The 25,229-nt window shown below is 35.2% G+C and overlaps 1 pseudogene; it reads left to right on the top strand.

Annotated features, from left to right (window-relative positions):
- Positions 1 to 5,948: 5,948 nt before the first annotated feature.
- On the top strand, positions 5,949 to 6,589 carry LOC150040270 (elongation factor 1-beta pseudogene; annotated as a pseudogene).
- Positions 6,590 to 25,229: the final 18,640 nt, after the last annotated feature.

Here is a 25,229-nt window from a genome sequence, read left to right as displayed (position 1 = left end):
TTGAGACTTGATACTGTTTGTACAAATGTAACCCCTGGCAGTTCCCTAGTTTCAAGAAGTGTATTTAAGGTCAGAACTTGAAATAAACTGGGCTACAGTTTTGGGCTACAGTCTTCTTAAGCTATGGCTGCTGATTTTGGCTGTAGCCCTCCTGAAACCCATCTGTCTCTCTTCTATATTTTCCTAGTCCCTGCCCCCTATTTCAGGAATCCCAATTTGTTGCTGGCTGACTCCAGCACAAAGACACAACTATGTCATTAAAATATTGCCAAAAGACTTAAAATGTGTCTTCTCTGAAGAACAAATAAGAATGGCCTATAGACACTTGAAGAAATGTTCAACATTTCTGGCCATAAAAGCTATGCAAATCTAAACAACACTAAGATTCCACCTCACTTGAGTTAGAATGGCTAGGATTAAGAAATATAATAACAACAGACACTGGCCAGAAGGTATCACTACTATACTGTTGGTGGGAGTTCAAACTCAACTAGTATGGAAAGCATTATGACAGATCTTTAAAAGACTAAAAATAGAGCTCCCATATGATCCAGCATTCCAATACTTGGGATTTACCCAATGTCCAAAAAAAATGGCATGCTAAATCCAATAGCACAACAATGTTAATTGCAGCACTTTTTACCATAGCAAAGATATGGAACCAACCCACATGACTCTCAGTTGATGAGGAGATCAACAAGATATGCTATTTATACACAATGGAATTCTATGCTGCTGTGAAAGAATGACTTCACCTCATTTGTAAAGAACTGGAATACTTAGAAAATAATCATATTAAGTGAAGTAGTTAATATGAGTGAAACTCTCAGGTACATAGGCTCAATGGTTTTCCTCATTTGTCATACTCAATTGAAACCTTGGGTTCTCCTAGCAGAGAAATACAATAGAACAAAATCTAGATTTATAAGGCCATATAGAATGGCGTTAAATGAAAGGACCTCTAGTGTATAGAAACAAATGCCATATAATGAGTGATTGTTGTCCTTAATGTACAATGATATTTCTCATCTCTTTTGCTGTCCCTTTGTTATCTCATATTATTACAGTATTTTACTTTGTTATCTGATATATTGTATATAAGCATATTTGTTTATTTGAAGACATGTAGGGAAGGGAAGGGAGGAAAACAAGATGAGGGTTGAGTTGGAGTGAGGGAAATGGAGACAAAGGCATGAGAAAGGATATCAATGTATGTGAAGTATTCCATCTTCTATCTGGTGAATATAATGTTACAGTCTATTAATTACAATAAAAAAGAATAGCAAATGAGTCAAAACAAATCTAGGAAATATGAGACAACACTTGAGGAGTTCCAAGATACAATTAAGAATCCTAATTTAAGGCTAATTGTTATTGAAAAAAGACTGGAGAAACAGGTCAATGGTATAGGAAATCATCTTAGAGAACTTACCAAATATACAGAAGGGTAGGCCTATCCAGATACATGAAGCTTGTAGAACCATGAACAGACCTGACCAGAAAAGAACATCCTACTGCCACATTATAATCCATACAGGATGAATAGAGACCAAAGAAAGGATCCCAAAAACAGATAGGGAGAAAAGAACAATCACCTACAAAGGAAAACCAATCACAATAAACACAGATTTCTTGGCAGAGACCATGCAAGCAAGAAGAGTTTGGAAGGGTATATGTCATGCACTTAAGACAAATAACTACTAATCAAGAATAGAGTACCCATCTCTGCTCTCATTCATATCTGAGGGAACAATTAAAATATTCCATTCCAAGGAAAAGTGGCAACATTACGTAGCAACCAAACCTGCATTACAGAAAATTCTCAAAGATGTTCTACTCTTTGAAAACCAACACCAATGTGATACTGACAAAGAAAATGAACCTAAAAATCATGCCTCTCACCAAATACCAGAAGAACTGTGAAGCCACAGGCCTTAAAAAAAAAGCATTTAAAATTGGCAGGGACTAGTAAATATTTTTCAATCCTAACTCTCAATATCAAGGACTCAACTCTCCAATTAAACATCATAGACTGTCTGGTTGGATCAAAAACAAGATCCATTTTTCTCCTGTCTTCAAAGACACATCTTGCCCCAAAAATATTTTTTGAAAGTGAGAGATTGGAATAAAGTATATCAAGAAAACAGCCCCCATAAACCCGGATGGAATTGCCAAACTCGTAGGAGATAAAATAGACTTCAAACTAAAATTAATAACAAAATGCAAAGGAGGTTATTACATACTAATAAAGGGATCTCTCCTCCAGGAGGACATAACCATCCTAAATATCTACACACCTAATGCCAGTGTACAAAAATTTATCAAGAACACTTTACTTTCACAAAAGCCACATATAAATTGAAACACAGTGGTTTTGTTAACTTGTAACACAACAATCTCACGTATGAACTGATCAACTAGGCAAAAACTCAACAGAGAAACCTTAGAATTGAACAACTGTGTAGACCAACTTTACAGACAAATGCAGATTATTTCACCCAGCAACATACAAATATACATATTTTTAAGGAGCACATGGAACATTTTCCAAAGTAGACCACATTTTAGGGCACAAAACAAACTTGTGTAGATTTAGAAACGCTGAAATTATTCTCTGCATTCTCTAAGACCACAAGGCCATCAAATTGGAACTGAACATTAATCTTCACCAATGACAACCTTGTAACTCATGGAGCTTGAACAACATATTGTTGAATTGCCAATGGGTCATTGAGGAGATCAGAATAGAAATGCAACAGTTTATGAATTTTAACAAAACGAGCACATAGTGTACCAGCTCCCTTGAGACAGAGCAAAGGCAGTATTCAGAGGAAAACTACATTAACAAACTGGAAAAATGCAAACCAACAATTTAATATCCCACCTTAAACTCTTGGAAAAAGAACAACAACCAACCTTATCCCAGCAGAAGGAAGCAAATTATTTAAATCAAATGAATTGGGGTCCAAAATAAACAACAAATGAATTGGGCTCCAAAAGAATCAACAAAAAAAGGAGTTAGGTTTCTGAAAATATTAACAAAATTGACAGACACTGAGCAAATCTTGCCACAAAAAGTAGGAAGGACAACCAAGTAAGCAAAAATCACAGATGAGAATGGAAATATCATGGAGCAAATTGCGAAGATCCAGAGCATCATCAAGGAAATAGTATTCAAAACTTTATCTTGAAGAAATTTAAGAATTAAAGAATATTATACCCACACCAAACCAAGGAAACCTAATCTAACTAAATGGAATTATTTCAAGTACTGAAATAGAAATGGCAATAAGACATATTCCATCCAAGAAGAGCCGAGGACCAGATGGATTCACAGAGGAATACTGTGAGGTCTTCAAAGCAGAGCTCACATCAGTACTCCTCAAACTCGTCAATAAAATTGTAAATGAATAAAAAATTTCCAAACTCATTCTGTGAAGCCACTATAATCTTCATCACAAATCCAGATGGAGATTCACCAAAGGAAAAAACTATAGATCCATTTCTTTGATGAATATTGATGCAAAACTTCTTAACAAAATATGGCCAACTGTCTTCAGCAATTCATCCAAAAAATTATACACTATGATCAAGAAGGATTCATCACAGGGATGCAAAGCTGGTTCACTATACATAACACCCCTTTATGCTAAAATCTATGGAGAAACTATGAATCCATGGAACATTCCTCAATATAATAAAGGCCCACAGTTAGCATTATACTTAGTGGTGAAAACCTAAGGCCATTTCCTCTAAAATAAGGAATGAGACAAGGATGCCCACTCTCTCCACTCTTCTCAACATGGTATTAGAATTCTTAGCAGAGCAATAAGGCAAGAAGCTAGCATAAAGTAGATCCAAATAGGGAAAGAAGAAGGAAACCATCCCTTTTTGCCTGTGACATGATTCTGTATTTAAAGAACCACTCCCAAACTTCTTGAGCTGATTCAAAATATTGCCAAGATAGCAGGGTAATAAAATTAACCCTCAAAAATCAACTGCCTTCCTATGTTCCAAGGATTAGAGGAACAAGGCACCTCCGTTTGGTTTTGTCTCAAAGAAAATAAAGTACCTAGGAATTAACTAAGAATATAAAGGACCTTTTTGATGGTAAATTTTTAACTCCGAAAAAGGAAGTTAAAGTAGAACTAAGGAAATGGAAAAACCACCAATTCTCCTGGATTGGAAGAATTAACATAGTGAAAATGGAGATCTTGTCAAGGGATATCTACAAATTCAATGCAATATGAATCAATACCCCAATGTCATTTTTTAAAGAAATTGAAGAGGCAATCCAAAATTTCATATAGAATAATTAAAGACCCCATATAGGAAAAACACTTCTGAGCAGAAAGAACAGTGCAGGAGGAATTTCAATACCAAACTTTAGACTCTATTACAGAGCTACTGTGTCCAAAAGAACTTGGTTCTGGCACCAGTAGAGGCCGGAAGACCAATGGAATAGAAGTGGAGACCCAGATATGAACCCACAGATCTATGGCCACATAATCTTTGATAAGGGAGCAAAAAAATAGAATACAAGAAAGACAACCTCTTTAACAATTGGTGCTGGCAGAACAGGTTAAGGACCTGCAGAAAACTAAAGTTGGATCCTTCTTTGTCACTTTGCACCAGGATTAACTCCAAATGCATTAAAGACTTGGAAAACTTTCCAAAACACTGAAAACTTTATAAGAAGGTAAAGGAAATACAGATCCAGACTTTGTTAATAAGGATCCAGAAACACCAAATCAGAGAAAGTCTGGGTAATTAGGACTGCAATAAACTGCATTGCTTCTGTATGGCAAAGGACATAGTTATAAAATTAACTAGCAAACCTACAGAGTGGGACAAGATGTGAACTTACCATGCAATGGACAAAGGACTTATAACAGAAACATATCAACAGCTCAAAAAATTGAATCATTTTGAAAAATAATCTCCAAAGAACAATCAGCCCATTAAAAGATGGACCAAAGACTTAAAGAGAATATTCTCTGAAAAAGAATTAAGAATGGCCTATAGAGCCGAAAATGTGCTCGACATCTCTAGCCATAAAATAAATGTAAATCAAACAACTCTAAGATTCCACCTTACTGTAGTTATAATTGCCAGGATCAAGAAAACTAAAAAAAACAAAGATGCTGGAGGGGATGTGGACAGGAGGGATCACTACTATACTTTTGGTGTGAGTGAAAACTTGTTCAACTACAATGGAAAGCAATATGGCAGTTCCTCAAAATACTAAACATAGAGCTCCCCTATGACCCAACAATTCCACCACTTGGCATTTATCCAATTGTCCAGAAACAAGGACATACTAAAGTCACTAGCACAATGGTGTTTAATGCAGCACTATTTACCATAGCAAAGATATGGAACCAACTCAGAGGTCCCTCAGTTGCTGAGTGGATCAACAAGATGTGGTATTTATATGCAATGGAATTCTATGTTGTTGTCAGAGAGAATGACATCACCCAATTCTAAGGAAATGGAAAGACTTAGAAAAAAATCTTATCAAGTGAAGTAAGCCTGACTCAAAGAACATGGACTCAATGGTTTCCCTCATTTGTCCTAATCAGTAGAAACCTTGGGCTCGCCTAGCAGACATTTACAATATAATGAAATCTAAATACATAAGGCCATAAAGTATGACTTTAAATGAAAAGATCTCCAGGATATGTGCATATTTTGTTATTTGAATTCGGATAGGAAAGGGGGGAAAACAAGATGAGGAGCGATTGTAGGGGAAGGGAATTGGGGAGCAAGACATGACAAAGGATACCAATGTATGTGAAGTAATGTACCTCTGTCTTGTGTCACCTTGTATTAATTACCAAAACAAAAGTATATGAAAAAACCTTTTTTATTTTTGCCTTAACGCGGGGCGTGGGCTTGTCTCACTTGTAATCTTCGCTGCTACCAAGCTCAAGGACACAACCGCGACCATGGGTTTCGGAGATCTCAAGAGCCCCGTGGTCTTCCAGGTGCTCAATAATTACCTGGTGGACAAGAGTTACATCAATGGGTATGTGCCATTGCAAGCAAATGTGGCAGTTTTTGAGGCAGTCTCCGACCGGCCGCCTGCCGACTTACGTCATGCCCTACGTTGATATAATCATATCAAATCCTATGAAAAGGAAAAGGGCAGCCTGCCTGGAGAGAAGAAATTTTAGGGCAAGTATGGTCCTGCCAATGTGGAAGACACCACTGGAAGCGGAGCTGTGGGGAGTAAAGATGAAGATGAGATTGACCTCTTTGGGTCTGATGATGCATAGGAAAGTGAAGAAGCAAAGAAGCTTCGGGAAGAACGTCTTGCAGATTATGAGTCAAAGAAAGCCAAAAAACCTGCACTTGTTGCCAAGTCTTCCACCTTACTAGATTGGAAACCCTGGGATGATGAGACAGATATGGCAAAATTGGAGGACTAAGCAGATGGCTTAGTCTAGGAGTCCTCTAAACTGGTTCCAGTGGGATATGGAATTAAGAAGCTTCAAATACAGTGTGTAGTGAAGAAGATAAAGTAGGAACAGACATGCTGGAGGACTATGTGCAGTCTATGGACGTGGCTGCTTTTAACAAAATCTAAAGTCTTCCCCAGATAATGGCATTGAAATAAAAGTTTGAAAGATGAAAAAAAGTATATGAAAATAAAACTGCATATAATATATGCAATCAGAAAAATAAATATCTCATTTCCATACTCAGTTCAGTTTTTTTAGTCTCAGTTTATATGAGTTTTGAGCTATTGCAAGCATATGGTAGGAGAGTGCTAGATATGTACTAATTACTTCAAATGAGGTAAAGTATGGAGTCTATGGTCTTTTCTTTCTGATTTAATTCACTTGATATCATTTCTTCAAGTCTTCCCATTTCCATAGAATCTCATTGTGTATAAGTTCCATATTTTCTTGACCAATTCATGTACTAAGAGGCCTCTGGTTTTCTTCCATACCTGATCTATGGTAAATGATACTGCAATTAACTTCATTTTGCTAGTATATGCATAGAATTCTTACACTTAAAGATGTCAAAAAGTAAGTAAAGCAATTTTCATCCTCTTATCTACAAAAGTGGGTTTAATTAGTACTCCAATTAGAATAGCCATGATCACTTGCTGCAATGTACATCTTTGTGCTAGTTTATTTAGTATTTCCTTGTTTCTTTATAATTGGGTAAATACCAAGCAGTGGAATTGCTGGGTCATAGGGAAGCTCTATGTTTAGTCTTTTGAGGAGCTGCCATACTGCCATATTGGTTGAATGAGTTTGTACTCCCAGCAACAGTGTAGTAGTGATCCCTCCTGACCACATCCCCACCACCATCTGTTGTTATGAGATTTCTTGGTCATCATTATATGTACACATTATACAGATATTTATATACTATTTGCTTATAAATGTGTATTCATTAATATGTATAAATTTAATAGACCTATGACACACAAACACATGCATAAATCTACTCAATTAAATATACAGAGACATAAAAGCCATAGGCATATGGATTGATTGATTGGTTGATCATTTCCACAGTATATTCATTGAAATGGAGTTCTTTGGTGGTGCAAATGAAAGCATCAAATGGTTTAGAATACCTGTACTCATAAGGACCAAAAAGCCTTCACTAATTCAGGAACCAATATGGAGCTTCTTAGTGAACTAAAACTATATATACAGATTAGATGGAATTGACCTTCAAAAGAGAAAGTCATGTCCAAGTTTCTCCTCAAATATGAGATCCAGTTCAACTAAGACTGGCACAAGCATTTTAGACATATCTAAGCCATAACAATAAGGATAAATTTTTCAGTGTTTTGTGGTGACAGAAACAATGTTCTGTTCTAACAGAAGATAGGATATCCTTGGAGTACTTTAGTGATAAACAATATCTCACCCTGAGCACAGTATGTGGAATAGGTGGAATTTATAGTTACATTACTCAAATAAAATGTGCATATAGCATCATTTTGGGCAAGGGGAGCTTACATTTTCTTTGCCAGTCTTGGGCTTGGGCTCAGGGCCTGAGCCCTGTGCTTGGACTTTCTCAAGGCTAGAGCTCTACCACTTGAGCCTCAGCACCACTTCCAGCTTTTTTTCTATGTATGTGGTACAGAGGAATTGAACCCAGTCTTCATGCATGCTAGGCAAGCACTTTAACCACTAGGCTAAATTCCCGGGCCAAGGGGAGCTTACATTTTCCACTTAGTAATACCAAGATTGTTATGATATTTAACTCAAGTACTATTCAAAAGTAAAGTTTGCACATCAGAAGGTTCTGTGACAAAATATAACCAAAGTGTTTGAAGAAAAATAAAACTGCTCTCCTTCATGCAGAAGGGAGTGTGACAAAATCCCAATGATGATACTTGCTTTAAATTCTGTGTCTGTAAGGATTAAACAGTAGTCATTTGTTGGGCTTGAAATCTGTGCTTGGATGGTGACCATAGCTCCTCAAATCAAACCTAAGGCTTTACCGCTTGAGCCACAGCATCACTTCCAGCTTCAGGTGGTGTATTGGAGATTAGAGTCCAAGACTTTTGTGCCCAGACTGTCTTTGAAATACGATCCTAAGATCTCAGCCTCCTGTATAGCTAGTATTACAGGCATGAGCCAATAGCACCCAGAACAAATAATGTTTTTAATCATTTCACCTGTTAATTTTTAAAAATTCTTTTTTGGGGATAATGTATAGAAGAGGTAAAGTGTAATTCCAATATGTTGTCCTGAGTGTATCACAGTTACTCTGCTCTGCCCTCTCTACTTTGTCATATTCCCTTGTCATTCCCTAATTCAAATAAACAAACAGATGTCTATACACAATTTACCAAAGTCAGATTCACAAACAACTGGGGAACCATAGAGCCTATGCTTCATTGGGTCTGGCTTACTTCCTTTAATATGATTTTTTCCAAGTCTATCCATATGTTTACAAATGATTAGTTTAGGATTTCATTTTATCTGGTGGCAGTGCCTTTACATGCAACAATTAGTATAGATATATGATGAATGAAACTGCAACCCCTCTGTACATAATCCCAACATTAAAATAAAATTTGAAATTAAAAAAGAAAATATTAAATTCTGAAACAATTTTGGCTTGAGATTTCTCAAATTTATTCAATTGGCACTCAAAGGTATAAATTTTCCTCTGAATACTGTTTTAATCTGTCACAAAGAACCTTCCATTTTGTATGCTCCTTTTAATACTATAAACTTTGTAGTTTGTGTTCTGACCTCGCCCATGACCCACGGGTGATTCCACAATGTGTTGTTCAGTCTCCACGACTTACAAGATTTTCTATCTTGCCATTTGTTTCTTGAGTTCCAACTTTATACCATTGTTATCTGACAAAATGCAGGCAGTAATGTCAACAGTTCTGAATTTGTGAAGAGTTGTTCTGTGCCTCAAATGTGATCTATTTTTGGAAATCTTCCATATGCTACTGAGAAGAACATATATTTTGGTTGTGATGTCTGAAATAATCTGCAGATATCTGTTAGCTATATTGATTCTGTGCAGTTTTTCATTTCTGAGGTTTTTCATGAGTATTTGCCTTCTTGACATACACAGAAGTGATATTTGTATGTAAAGTCAACAATAATCCTTCTGTTTCAAGCTATGTGTGGTTTTAATGCAAGAAAATTATCTGATGATATTGGGTGCTCTGATATTCTGTGTATAGAAATTTAGAATATCATTCTGAAGAAGAAATCTCTTTATTCATATGTAATATCTTCCCATGTATTTTCTCACTAATTTAAATTTTTTTAAATATTTTTATTGTAATTAATAAAAGGGTTACATGATATTTGCCAGATAGAGGGAGAATTAATTCACATACATTGATACCCTTTCACATGTCTTGGTCTCCATTAACCTGCCTCCCACCCCCCCTTCTTGGTTTTCCCCCTTCCCTATCCAATTTCAAATAACCAAATACAAATAAATCCAATATATCAGATATCAAAGTGAGATATTGTAACAATATGTGATACCCAAGGGACAGCAAAAGAGATGAGAGATAACATAGTACACTAAGGACAACAATCATTCGTTATATGGGTTTTGTTTCAATATCCTGGAGGTCCTTTCAATTAGCTTCATACTATATGGCCTTGTGTATCAAGATTTTGCTCTATTGCAAATCTCTGCTAGTAGAGCCCAAGGTTTCTACTGATTATGACAAATGATGGAAACCATTGAGCCTAATTTCCTTCGAGTCTGGCTTAATATGACTTTTTCTAAGTCTTTCCATTTCCTAACAAATGGGTCAATGTCATTTTTTCTGACAACCGCATAGAATTCCATTGTGTATAAATACCACAACATCTTCTTTTCTTAATCTTTTTGCCAATCCTGGGCTTGAGCTCAAGGCTTGAACACGGTCCTTAGGACTTTCTCAAAGATAGAGCTGTATCACTTGAGACTAAGCATCATTTCTGGCTTTTTTCTATGTATATGATACCGAGGAATCGAACCTGGGTTTGCATGCATGGTAGGCAAATACTCTACCACTAGGACAAACTCCCAGCTTAAAGTCTGCTTTATTTGATCAAACAACGGAAACTCTGACCAGTTTGAGTGGCCCATTTCAAATAATTCCAACCTTTCAATTTCAGGATTCATGTACTTAGAAATGGGGTGAAAATATTCTCTCTGATGGCAGCATAGAATTCTATTGTACCTAAGCATCCTGTTATCTTGATCCATTCATTTTCTAAGGAGTATCCGGGTGGGTTCCATGTCTTACCAGTGGTGAATAGTGCTCCAATCAATATTGTTGTACTTGTATAGTTAATAGGTGCTTGTTTCTGGATATTTGCGTAAAAATCCATGTTAGTCACATATGTTGAAAATCTGCTTCCTAAAAATATAAGAAGTATCTGTATATATGCACCTGCTCAAAATGTGTTCTAATGTATCTTGAATGTATTTTCCTGCAATATGATACAAATTGCACAAAAGTTGTTTCCATATTTATAAATAGGCTTCTTAGAAATGATGGCCTAAAATTACTAATGCATGCATGGCTGAATATTTCATGTTCTTATTTTTTGACTTGTTGAACCTATGAGTGTCTTAGCAACCATCGAAGTCTTTGTTTCTAAGTACAAGTGGATCAGAGAAATTCCAAGTTCAATGAACATTTGTACATTCAACATGTACTCTGGGTAACATGTGAACCCAGAGTAAATATTTTTCTGAAGAATATTCGCATCATGGCAAAGCACACTGTGAAACACATTGAACTGCTTTAAGTAGAGCCCCAAATATCTCCTAAATTTCTTTACTATTTCTTCTGGAGAAATAAATCTTGAAGGATGATAAACTGTATTCTTTCTCAGTTGTGGAAGGGATTCAACATCGGTATCAGAAAAGTGAATTCCCTTTCTTCAATTCACATTAATGTCATGCCAACACCAAGCTCCTCAATAAAATACTTAGCCAACAGAATCCAGAGACAAATTTAAAAAATTACACACTATAATTAATTTCTAGGCTTCATCCTAGAAATGCAAAGTTGATTTAGCATTCCCAAACAAATTAAGGTAACACCTCATATTACTAGAGCTAAGTTTAAGAATCATATGATAGTTTATCTGGATGCTGAAAAGGCATTTGACAAATGCAGCATCCATTACTGGTGAAAACACTAGAGAAATTAGGAATAAGATGCACCTTCTTTAATTAAATCCATATAAGATACAGCAACATCATATCATACTAACTTGAAAAAAATCTAGAAACCTTTACCTTAAAATCAGGAATGAGACATGAATGCCCACCCTATCCACTTTTCTTCAACATAAGTTGGAAAACTTAGCCAGATCAGGAAAGCAAGAGAAGGACATTAATGGGACCCGCAATTGCAAAGAGTTAATCAACTATCCCTATTTGCTTACGTATCATCTGTACCTGAATGACCCAATATATATCATTCCCAAATCTTAGAACTAATAAACCTGTTTGGCAAAATAGCAGGATTAAAAAAAACAATCTATAAAATTCAGTAGTCTTTCTGTATGCCAACAATACACAAACAGATGGAGAAATCCAGAAAATGATCCAATTTCCAATATCCCCCAAAGAATAAAATATTTAGGAACTAACCCAAACAAGGATGTGAAGGAATTATTTAATGAAAAATATAAAAGCCTAAATAAAAAAATCAAGGATTATACAAAGAAATTGAGAGAAATCCCATGCTCAAGGATAGGGAAAATCAGTACTGTGAAAATGGCCAAATGGACAAAAATTCGATGCAATCTCCATCCAAATCCCAAGAACCTTCTTCAATGACATAGACAACATATTCTGAAAGTTCATATGCAACAAGAAAACACTTAAAATACCAGAAGCAATTCCATACAATAGATCAATCAATTGGTATTACAAACCAGACTTCAAAGTCTAAATAAAGCCATAATAAAAAAAGAAAGGTATTGACCCATGGAACAGAATGGAAGATGCAGGAAATAAACCATACATACTTATATGCAATCAAGGAATAAAAACTGTAACCAACCCACATTCCTGTGGATATTTATGTTTTCATAAGGAGCCAAATTTAAAAAATATGAAATAAATACAGCCTCTTTTACAAAGGATGTTGACCAAAATGGTTTTTGGAGATTCAGGTAAATGGCCAGGAATGGGACTGCCTGGTCAGAGGTGAGCTCTAGGTCCAGTCTTCTGAGGAAACTTCTTACTACTCTCCAGGGTGGTTGATCAATTTTAATTCTCCCGAGTCCACTAGCCATCCTTTCTGACCTCATGAAAGCCAACAGTGGTTGTTATTGGATTTCTTGATAGTGCCCATTCTAACTGGGGTGAGGTGAAATCTCAAAGTTGTTTTAATTTGCATTCCTTTTATGGCAAGAGAAATTGTGCATTTCTTTATGTGTTCATAGGCCATTTTTATTTCCTCTTTCGAGAAATTACTCTTTGAGTCTTTAGCCCAATTTTCAATGGGATGACTGTTTCTCTGAGAGTTATTTTTCTGATCAACTTGATTTCTTAAGCTGTAGATATATTTTAGCTCTAAGACCATTGTCTATTGCATGGCAAGTGATGATCTTCTCCCAATCTCTGACACGTTGTCATCTTCATTCCTCACTCTACTACAGATTTTGTTAGAAGTGTTTCAAAATGTAATTTTGCAACTATGCCTATGGTTAGGGAAATGTCTCCATGCAATTAGAAATAATGGGTCATTTGGGGATGAAGTGGAGTGTGAAAACCGTTCACAGCATTCCTCCACTGAATTGTGGCACATATCTGCTAAATTGTTTCCAAGAACAGAAGTCAAATGAAAAAGGACCTTGTCTTCTGCCTTAACAGCGGAAATGATTCTGTCCACGGAGTTATGAGGAAGTGGGCCAAAATTCTGGGCTGGGCGCACCGGAAGTGAGGATGGTGAGCTGCATCACAATCACGGTGACCCCACGCAGAGGCGGCAGGACAGAGAAGGAAAGATTGCTAGGGGAAAGCCTCCTGTGTCTTCTGCCTTGGCGGTGAAGAAGGTTCCTCTACTTCCTTGGTAAGTCCAGTGAGCTCTCAGACACCTCTAACAGCCCCTTCCCTTCTCTGCCTTCTCCTCTCTCCCTGATGTGTATGTTAACTGCTTGGCACATGGATATTACTTGATATTTCTGTCCTGATCTTGGCTTTTCCTTTTCCATCCCTAAAGTCCCACCAAGTAGTATCCAGAGTTTTCTGAAAGTAGTCGCTGGTGTACAATGGACAAATGAACCAGAATCAATTATTACCTATTGAAACTTCAGAAAGTACCAATTTCCTTCCTTCCTCTTTGACATGACATGTATAATTCTCTCAAACATGATTATGTGAGTCACAGCAAAAACATTGTACTGTGTTCTGGTTCTGGTTCATGATCAAAAGACACTTTATGCTAAAATTTTCTACCAAATGAGTTAGAATAACAGAAAATTCCACATGAATATAAAGTTTCTGAGCCTCTTTTAATATAACTATTAAAGGAATTATTCAATGAAGTTATGTTCTGAGATAAGTATCAAATTTGATGTATAAATTATATGGGATATGTTTCAATTTTACTTCTAAATATTTAATATTCTAATGTAATCCTACTTTCCTTGAATAACACGGGAAATTTTACCTCATAATCTGCGAAGACTGTGGAGAAACCAGGTTCACTATATTTCTAATATTAAGTCCTGAAAAGACTTTCAGCACATGAAATAGAGAAATGAAAGTATTTTAACGATGTGCACTTCAGGTGAGGAGTGCCGCTTCTTGATGGAGAGATAGAAATCGATGCATACATCCCGGCTTCTATTGCTTGGAACCACAGAAGAAGTGAAGGACAGAGTGGTGCCTTGGTTTAAATCTTAGGACTCTAATCCTTGAAAAGGCTCAGAGGTGAAATCTCCAGAAGCAAAAATGATTACCAAGGCAGCATCAAAAATGTGACTAAGAATGAAAAATAAAATAGTTCACTGCTAATTTAAAATATTGGTTTTCAGACTACTGCAGTGAAAATGTATCTAATAACTGGTTTGTAAGCATTTAGTCATGGTTCTACTAAGATAATTTTTCTCCCCACAGGATTTTGGAAACTAACCTGCCTGACTGAATGGAAGAAGGTACATATTATTCCCATATCACTTAAACAAAACACTTCAGTTAGTATTTAAATGTTCTTTTTCTTTTCCTATTGCTGAAACTTAGTGTATACTGCCAAGAGCTGACAAAGTATCTTTCATAGAAATGGCATCTGAAATTTTAAAGTCTTTGATAATGAATTTGAATTTCACATGTGAATTTTGAAAGTAAAAAAGCAAGTAAACTGTGAGCCTTTGTGACTTAAATGAGTGAAGAAATTTCCAAAAATATTGAACAATAAACTCCCTAATAGGAGATGGTTCTATCTCAGAAATGAATTTCTAATACTATTGTTTGTCCTGCTCATTTCCTCTAGTGCTGTTCTTTGTCCTGGTTTAATTCTTGTCATTCTAGGAATTCTAAAGTAATGCAGCATTGTAGTAAGTAATAATATTTAAAGGATTGTATTGTCCCAGATATATTCACTACTTCATTACATCCTTTTCTTTTTTTGAGGAAATGTGAAAGGTTATTGCATCAACTATATGATAATCTAGTGAGATGCAAAAGCATAATAATCCACCTAAAAATGTGGTGTCTCACAATTTCTCAAGTGTCTGAAGCAATTAGTATATTGTTTTTAATTAGTAGTAGCATGTTAGTTAAATAACAGTGAAAATTCCCATAGAGAAAGAACAAAGAGTTTTTTTTATTGTTTCTCTGACTTCAGCTGTCTATTTTGGATTCTGAGACAATTGCATTCCACTCTGTGTATAAATAGAGCTACACTGCAGAGCCAAAATAAGATGTTTTGTATTAGACAAGCTATTACAATTAAACCCATATTTCAAAGTATTAATTCTGTTTTTGTATAATATTGGGCTAGTCTCTACAATAAAAGTAAAATAATCTTAAATTTAAAGTCATGTTAAAACATGTACTGTGTTTTCTTATTGTAACAGAAGTGTTCCAACTCAGAAGAAGTTCCCAAAGTGAGGACTAAAAAAAAGATCACATTTGAAGGTTGACTGCTATTTGGGACTGTAATCCTCTTTCTCTTCAATTATAACATTTCTATAGTCAATCTCCTTTGCACATTTTATGGATGCCACAAATATGGAAGGCACAACGATTGGAACCTTTTCAAATATTCTGTCTTCTCTTGGTGCAGTAGACATTTATCTATGATATATGATGCCATCAGCTGAGAACAGTTCCATGTTGTGTACTGGCAAGGAACTTATCACACAGGAAATATTGCAAGTCTGAGAAACAGGTTATATAATTCCATTGCTGAATGGGGCAAAAGAAGCTAACTCGTATCAACTCTGCCCTGGTAATAGGACTCTGCTCTAAATAGAGACATATCACCCAGGGTAAGACAGCTTTCCTCATTTGGTAAATATATCCAAAAGCCATCCCATCCATCAGATATCGTGAGATGAGTAGGTTCTGGGAAGCCAAAGAAAATAATTGCTACAATCTAACCCTCAGATTCAGTGCAACAATCACCTACAAAGGAAAAGCAATGAGAAAAACCGTAGATTCATCATCACAGACCAATCAAGCCAGAATAGCCTGGATTGAAATATGTCATGCATAGACAAGTATCTACAAATCAAGAATACTATACCACCTAACTCATGGCTAAGCCTCAGCTCATGACTGAGGGAAAAAGGAAACCTTCCAAAGCAAGGAATATTGACCAAAATCTGCATTCCAGAAATTTCTCAAAGATATTTTACACATTTAAAACCAACACAAACATGGTAATGAGAATGAAATTGTTTCTAAATAGTATAACAAATAATTAGAGCAAGAATTGAAAAGACACAGTCCCCAATGAAACATAAAATGGTAGATAGTAACAAACACCTTCCAATTCAAACCCACAACATCAAAGAGCTTAATAGTTCAATTAAATCACATCGAGTGACTATTTGAATCAAAACTGATGATCTGTCATTCTTCTGTCTTCAAAAGACACATAGAATTTCACTCCCCACAAAAAAACTCGAAACTGAAAAGCTGGAATAAAATCTATCAAGCAATAACCCGTATGAATGTTGTTGAACAGCCATCCTTACAGCAGATAAATAAAGACTTCAAAAGGAAATTAGTGAGAAAAAACTAGGAAATATTTTAAATATTAATAAATGAGGATATAATTATTATAAACATCTATGCAAAGAATTCCAGAGCAGCCAGCATCACCAAACATAGTAATTAGAGTATAAAACAAAATATATATTCTGAGTGATCATTGGTGACAAACCACTAACACCTCTGGATATATAGCAATGCAAAACTTCAACAGAGTAAGCTTAGAAATGCACAACTATAGAGAACAATTGGACCTAGGAAACATTTACAGATCAATTTTCTGAACAATACAAAAATATACATTTTTCTTAGCAACACATAGAATACATAAAAAACATTTTAGAGCACAAAGAAAATCTGTGTAAATTCATAAATATTGATTTTATCACCTTCATTCTCTCTGAACACAATGGTATAAAATTGGAAGCTAACATCAAATGACAACATTGAAAATCCTGTAACTCATGGAGATTATACAAAATATTGTTGAATCACCAGTGGATCCCTGAGGAGCTCAGAACAGAAATTCAAAGCTTCATACTATTAAAAAAAAGATGCTGTGCAGTTTCTGCTCTCATTTGTGTTGTTACCCCAATGTCATAGTCAACCCCACCATACTCTCCAACATTGCAGCTGACCACCTCCACGTGGATCTCGTTGCAGACAAGTTCCAAAGACTGCAGATAATTTTCATGTTGTGAGCACTTAAGAGAAAAGAATTGTTTATAATGGGTCCTACTTTCATAGGATTATCCCAGGATTTATGTGCCCGGATGATGATTTAGCATACTTTAATGGCACTGGTGGCAAATCTAGGTATATAGAGAAAATTAAAGCTGAAAATTTTATCCTGAAGCATACAGTTCTTCATATCTTGTCCCCAGCTAATGCTGGGCCAATCACAAATGGTCCCCAGTTTTTCATCTGCATTGTCAAGACTGATTGGTTGGATCACAAGCTTGTGGTTTTTGGAAGGGGAAAGACATCCAGGGCCTTTGGATCTGGAAATGGCAAGACCAACTTCAGAGAGCTCTAATACATTTGACTTTGTTTCGCTCAATCATCAGAACATTGCTTCTGTAGCTCAGGAGAGCAGTTTTAACATCCTATAATCCTTGTGCTCTCACTGCTGCAGATTGCCTTTCATGTTTTCCTTACTCCCCTCCTCCTTTAGCTGTATTGCAGTGTAAAGTTTCTGATAAGGAAGGAAAATTTAAAATCAATACAAAATTATTTTTTATGAAGGAGCACATAATACACAAGTTCATGGGGGAAAAGGAAATACAGTAACCAGAGGATTATTTATCACTCTGAGAGCCTACCTCAACAAATTAGAGAAATCTCAAAACACATAGTTAATGATGTACTTTATGGTCCTGAAAAAAGAGTACAAGAAGCCAAAGCATAATCCAGTAGAAGAAAACAATTAGGAAAATGAAATCAGAATTAAGTGAAATAGAGTCCAAAAAGGGCAGAAAGCATCAACAAAAGATTGACTTGGTTCCTTGGAGAAATTAACAAATTGACAAATCTTTAGCAAATATTATATATATATATATTACATGTGTGTATATATATATGAAAAAAGAGGACACACCCAAATTAACACAATCATACAATTATCAGGGCACAAAGCAGCAAGATCCAGAATCTAACAAGTACTTTTCAAACCATTATGGCTAACCTAAGGCACCTTGGCCCCAATTGTAACTCTTTTTAAATACCAGTCAGAAACAGAACAACTCAGTGAAAGTTTGCACAAAGATACTGCTTCCAACTACAGAGCTTCTTCATGGCAGAAAACTAGCTAGCCAGATAAAGAGAAAGACCAGAGTCACAGAACATTTCCCAGAAGCATGCAACATACAGAAGCCTCCTATCTAAAATTTATCTGCAGCTCAAGATGTTTTTCAAAACAAATTGATAAAGAGTCCAACATCCCATGAAAAGCTGGGCTGAATACAAAATAGAGTGGCCAGGAGTTAGGCCAGGTGGTACAGTGCTTCACCTAGCATGCTCTAAGCCAATGACTCAATTCCACTGTACCACACACATAGAAAAAAATCCAGAAGTGGCTGTGAGTGGCACTGGGATCAAGTGGTTAAGTATTAGCTATCAGAAAGCCCAACCGTGCAGCCCATGCCCTGAGTTCAAAGCCTAAGATGGCAAAAACAAAGAAGTAAAAACAGACTTCAATAAATATTAACTCAGAAAGGCCTTAGACACATGAAGAAATGCTCAACATTTCTGTACATGAAACAAATGAAAATCAAAACAACGTTGTGATTCCACCTCATTCCCATAAAAATGGTCATTATCAAGATCAGATTGCCAGATAGAGGAATTCCTTCTGTGGAACAAATCTCTTGAACTTTATCATAGTTGCTATGAATTCCATTATAGAAGGTTCATCATAGCGGGATATTTGACTTTATCTTCCTATTTGGTTCCAGCAGAATGCATTTTCATGACAAAAGAAGAAATGAGCTTCATTTGCCATCTCACAATGAGATGAACACAGAAAGAAAACAAAGAAGTCATGATCCTTCTTTCTGAGTACCCAGTTTTATGGACTCTGCTTTCTACTTAAGGGAGGGATACTTCTCTGTTGGGTAGTTCTGCTTTTCTTCTTCAGATACCAAACATTCCCTTAGCCTCTTTTAAATTGTTATATATCCATGTCTACTTTGTTTGTGTAAGGGTTATGTCCAGGTTTTCTCTTTGCTACATACACGATGGCATTCTTATTTCTCCTATATGGGTTTGTTAGAAGTGTTTCAAACTATATTCATTGCAATTATGAATATTGTTGATGGATATCTTAATCCTTTAGTTAAAGGAAAATAATGCGAAATTCAGGCAGCAAAGTAGTTGAACTCTTATTATTTTTTTCCTTCTTCTTGAGGTACAAAGCACACATTTTCCCACACCTTTCCAGGTTGATATGTATACAGGGACCATTTAAATGTAGACATTTGAAAGCAGGCAAGCCTTAGTACCAGTACGACCGGTAAATTGCAACATTCCTCACATTTCCTTTTATTTTAAAATCATGTTGGAAAATGTAATTAGTACTAGAAAAATACCTTTTAAAGCGCAACTCCTGGCACATATTTCTAAGCAATTGTTTAGTTTTTGGAGAAAGTTTGGAATTCCCGGCCCTCAACTTTGATTCTATATCAGATGGGTGGTGATGGCATTCTCCTAATAAGGTAAATGTTAGAAAATTCCTTATTCAGGCTTCTGCTTCCAAGCCACCATTCAGTCATTTATTTTTAATCCCTTAATCTGGAACAGGGGATCAGACATTCTGAGGCTTCCCACAATTACTTCTAAATGCAGAACACAAGAAATCTTGGTGACCACATAATATCATTTACAGAAGTAATCACATTTTAACCATAATCATTGGAAGCAGGACTCATATATTTGTCTTCTTTTTATGAATTTCATAATTCACCTGTGAAGTTGTTAATGGTGAATTTGTCAAATTTAAAAATTATCCATTTTTGACAACTTTATATATTCTTAAACCAATTGAAAGACTGTCTGTTTAATTTATTTGTTTGTTTGCCAGTCCTGGGATTGAATTCAGGACCAAGCATTGTCTTTGGGCCTTCTCAATGCTAGAGCTCTACCACTTGAGCCACTGGACCATTTGTGGCTTTTATGTATGTGGTACTGAGGAATCGAACCTGGGTCTTCATTCATGCTAGGCAAGCACTCTACAAATAAGCCAAACTCCTGGACAAAGGCTATACATTTTAGAAGTAAGGATGGTGTCTAAAAGGATGCTAAGTATAAGATAAATATTTAAGGCAATTTACACACAAGTTGAAAATGCAATTAGACTCAGCATATACAGATTCATGATGTAGACCTAGGTTTCTATCAGTCCCTTGGCTTCAACATTATAGAACTATACCTGTAAATGATCAAATAGCACATTTTTCCTTGTCACCTCAATGATGTCTACTTAACAATTTCTGAGCATATAACTGTAACATTATCAGCCAGTCCAAGTTTCCCCACACTGAATAAATTTTGGGTGGTATTTTTTACATATATAAAATGTCTGTTGTTTCATTGTGACTAATATTCAGAAGCAGTCAAAGAGTTTTTTTTGGCAGAATCAATTACAGATATAAATCCTCAGGACTGGTCAGAGTCTTGTAGAATAATAAAATTATGTCATAACTATATAGTTTTCAAACATTTCTAATCTTTCCAAGATATGGAATTTGTATGAGTTAATATTTTGTCATATACCAGAGGTTGAAAAATCAAATGCAATTTAATATCCACAGAAAACCTAAATGAAATGAAAACAATGAGATGGTTAGTAATTCACTAATAAATTTATGAGGATCTTGATTTCCTCACAAAAATTTCTCACTTCTGTTTCCCATGTGTATCTGCAATGAGTGAATCATTATAAATACACACATTACTGGGTTCAAAAAAAGTCAGCAAGGGGCCTGGAGTTTGGCCTAGTGGTTAAAGTGCTTGCCTAGCATGCACAAAGACCCAGGTTCAATTCCTTGGTACCACATATATAGAAAAAGCCGGAAGTGGTGCTGAGGCTCAAGTGGTAGAGCTCTAGCCTTGAGAAAGTCCAAGGACAGTGCTCAGGCCCTGAGCCCAAGCCCAGGACTGGCAAAAAAAGAAAAGTCAGCAAGTATTTTTCCAATGTAATTGATGAGAACTGAACTGATAGAGAGAGGAACAGAGTCACAATGTACTTAATATTTTAAGTCATAGCAAGAATAGAAAATATTTAGGCCCATATGTTTTGCCCCATGAATATTTTCTGCAAGGACATAAGAAATAACACTAATATTCATTTCTATGGAAAAGAAACTAAATTAAGCCTCTGTGTATTATTTAATACTAAAAAACTTCATTAGTTGTAGATATATATGAGTAAATTTGAAATACAATATTACAAATTATCATGTGGAAAATTTAATGCTTTCTTAGCATTTCACTGCATGGAAATTTTTAGTTGAATGAACAGTTTCTCAAGAATTGTACTTGGACACTCTTTGTCTGGATATCTTCAAAATTAGGTGAATATGTGAAATTTGACCCTAGTCAAAAACCCACTGTTTGTTTGTGATAATTTCTTCAAAGTATACTCAATTAAAATCTGATAATGCTCACTATAATACTGTTGCTATTTTCTGAAGTCTCTATGATACAGAATCATCAGATTGTAAAACGCATCACAGAAAAAGTGAAGAACTGAATCTGGTACTCTTTAACAAATATAATAGATATTATCACATGACTGCAGAATTTATTTCTTTCAATTTGAAACTTCTGTGATCAATTTCATAATCCAATTCAAAGCCATGGAATGTATAAGGAATGTAGATAGATGGGTGATTCAGCAAGATTTAGCCTATGAATAGTTATGAAACAATGATAAAAGGTAGGTAAAATTAGAAGGGATGGATTTCCAAAGCCTCCATGCTGAATTAAAAGAAATTGGCCATGATTCCCAGGGTCCATACACAGAAAAAATATCAACTCCTGTTTAACCTGTATGTGTTAGCATCACAAAAGATATAGGGAAGGAACACTTGCAGCTAGAAGGGTTGTCAGAAAAGTAAGTTAAATTATGTGGAAAAAATAAAGTGTCAGAAATGCATAACTAATGAAAGGATAATTATTAATATATAAATACAAATAAATAAATATGAATGCATAATTACTCTGTATCCTGATATAACCAAAATAAGACTATAATACAGAAAAATAGTGCATCACTATTCATACAAACATTTGAATAAGTTTCTATTAAATTAACTAGTGGTAAATAACGTGGGATGTTCAAAATTCATGACAAAAGAGTCTAACTTTTGATAAAAGATTGAATAAATCTGGTAAATGAATAAATATTGATAAATGTAAATATGACTACAACTCTTTACCATTTAGAGTAGTATATAGGTAAGGATGGTAACTGCAAATAATTGATATTCTCTAATCACATAGAAAAATATACTGACTAATGTAGAATTGTAATTTTGGTTAATACTCAAATACAACAAACAAAATAAAAAATGACAGTAATGTAGTTCCCTAAATAGTTCACAAGTTTTCTCCTCAGTTCATAGACACTCTAGTAACTTTTTATGTTTCTATAACAGAGTCAGCATGACTCAACAAGTGAATGACAGCACAGAGAATATGATTATTATAGCCATCGTGATTTAATTTAAGCAAATAGATGTGTTAAATGCACTCAATAGTTTACATATGAAGAACATGATAATGAGGTTATTGTTAAGTAAGATGCAATTCACAAACACCAAGAAGATAAAATGCCAGTATATTTGATTTACACTGCATAATACCAATTCACTACACACATTACAGCAAAAGCCAGTATACTCATTCTGTGCAAATGCATATATGAGCAAGTTCCAGTTACACCTCAATTCCTTCTGTACACAAAAGAAATTCTAAAATTATGGATGCAGCCTGTATATGTTTGTAAAGATATCATCATATTCAAAACAAATTCATGCTTGTGTGGATTTATGAAGAAAATAAACTTATACTTGGATTACCATATGAAAACAAAATGGCTCTTAGGTTGCTATGAATAATGAAGGTATTTGCAGAGAGCTTTGATTATTTGCTAAATGTAATTAATATTTTTATTTTATTGTCAGGTTAATAGAGGGGTTCCAATTACAATCATCAGGAAATTGATAAATTATTTCTCCAAATTTGCTACTCCTTCACAGGTTTTTGGCCCCATTTCCCTCAACTCACAGGCTCTCAATCATTTTTTCCTTTTTCCTGTCCTATAACAAATAAACAATAAATATATATAGTATACTAGTAATAACATCAGATACAAAAGCTGTATAAGATCAACCGTAAGTGAAAAGAAAGAAAAGAAGTCATTTCACATAATACATGAAGAACAACAATTACAAAGGTAAACCTCTTGTTTCTATATCCTAGAGTTCAATTCGTTTAGTCTCATCCTATATGAGCTATTATGATACTCTTAGATGTGTGCTAATCCTAGATGTGTACTAATTATTACAAATGAGCGAAGCTGTGGAGTCTGTGCTACTTTGGGTCTGAGTTACTTCAATTACTATGATTTTTTTCAAGTATTTCCACTTCCTTAGGAATGGGGAAATGCCATTGTGATGGCAGCATAGAATTTCATTGTGTATGAGAACCACATCTTCTTGATACCTTCATCTACTGAGGGGCATCTGAACTGGTACCATATCTTAGTTATGGTAAACAAAGCTACCAATGACCATTGCTCTGCTAGTGGCTGTAGTATCTGCTAGTTTCTGGACATTTGTGTAAACACACAGGAGTAAACACACAGCAATGTAGTAGGAATCCCCCCCCCACATTCCCACAAGCATTTAGTTTCTCTTGATTCTCTGATGATCTTTTTGGTGTGTCAGGGCATGTGTGGGATTCATACAAACTTGAGATCCAGTTACCATCAAGTCACATCTTTAAGGATAAAGCTGAGTATTTTAAACTCTTAGGAGGGCCATTCTGGAATGATTTTAAGAGAAAATCTTTCTGCTCTGAATTTTAACTTGATTTTCCTGTGTCAAAAATATAGAGAAAATTTCATTTTATCCAAGGACACTTCCCGGGCTCAAGGCTACCTTCATCCAACAAAAATAAATGCTAAATTACTATTTGTACTGTTCTTTATATAGGAGGGTGGGATTTCTGCTGGCCTCAAGATTAAACATACTATGTTCATCTAATACAAACTTTGGAAATATCATTTCAAAGGTGGTGTCTGTTTCATTTCATTGTGTAGTGTATGCTTTCTACTCATTTCCTGAATGTGAAAATCAATTATCTGATGGTAGGAAGAAAATTTTCATTTCTCTTGAGTCTGGTTTTTCTCGTCAGTTCATCAATATACAAACACCATTTCTCAGATATTGAGAAAATTGAAAGAATTTCCCCAAGATCACTTACAAGTATTTTTCCAGAGTAGAAATCATGTGGTTCCAATATGCTGACTGTGTGCTAAATACAATTAACAACTGAGTTTATCAGTCCTGGTGATTTCAGGGCTGACCTTTGAAGATAATATGTGAAAATATCACTAGTTCCATTATACATACCCAGACCAGAACAAGGATTAGGACTGCTGTTTGTGGTCAGCAGAATCTTTATTATTCTGAATATCATGCAAAATCACTAGTGAGCTCAGTAAGTCCTAATCAGTTGTTAAATTTACAAAAATGAGTTTCCAATGTTTGTTCAATACTTTATAATGTGCAAATAACTATGAAATCATATTGTAGGGAAAGTTCATGTAAGTACTGAAAAGCACACTCATAAATCCTCTTGGCAATTTGATACAATAATATTGCCAATACTACACATCACCTTTATGTTTTCTGTTTTCCTTGTATCATAAATATTTTTCATAATTCAACATCATGAAATAAAAAATGAAAGTATTTATTTAGCTTATATATGACATTTTAAGTGGAAATGTAAAGTCCTTTCAAAAATCTTTT

This window comes from Megascapheus bottae, chromosome Y (assembly GCF_031878675.1).
Source record: "Megascapheus bottae isolate mThoBot1 chromosome Y, mThoBot2.hap1, whole genome shotgun sequence".
In the NCBI taxonomy this organism is placed as follows: Eukaryota; Metazoa; Chordata; class Mammalia; order Rodentia; family Geomyidae; genus Megascapheus; species Megascapheus bottae.
Note: the sequence above shows the minus strand (reverse complement) of the source record. Positions and strands in the feature narration are given on the sequence as shown.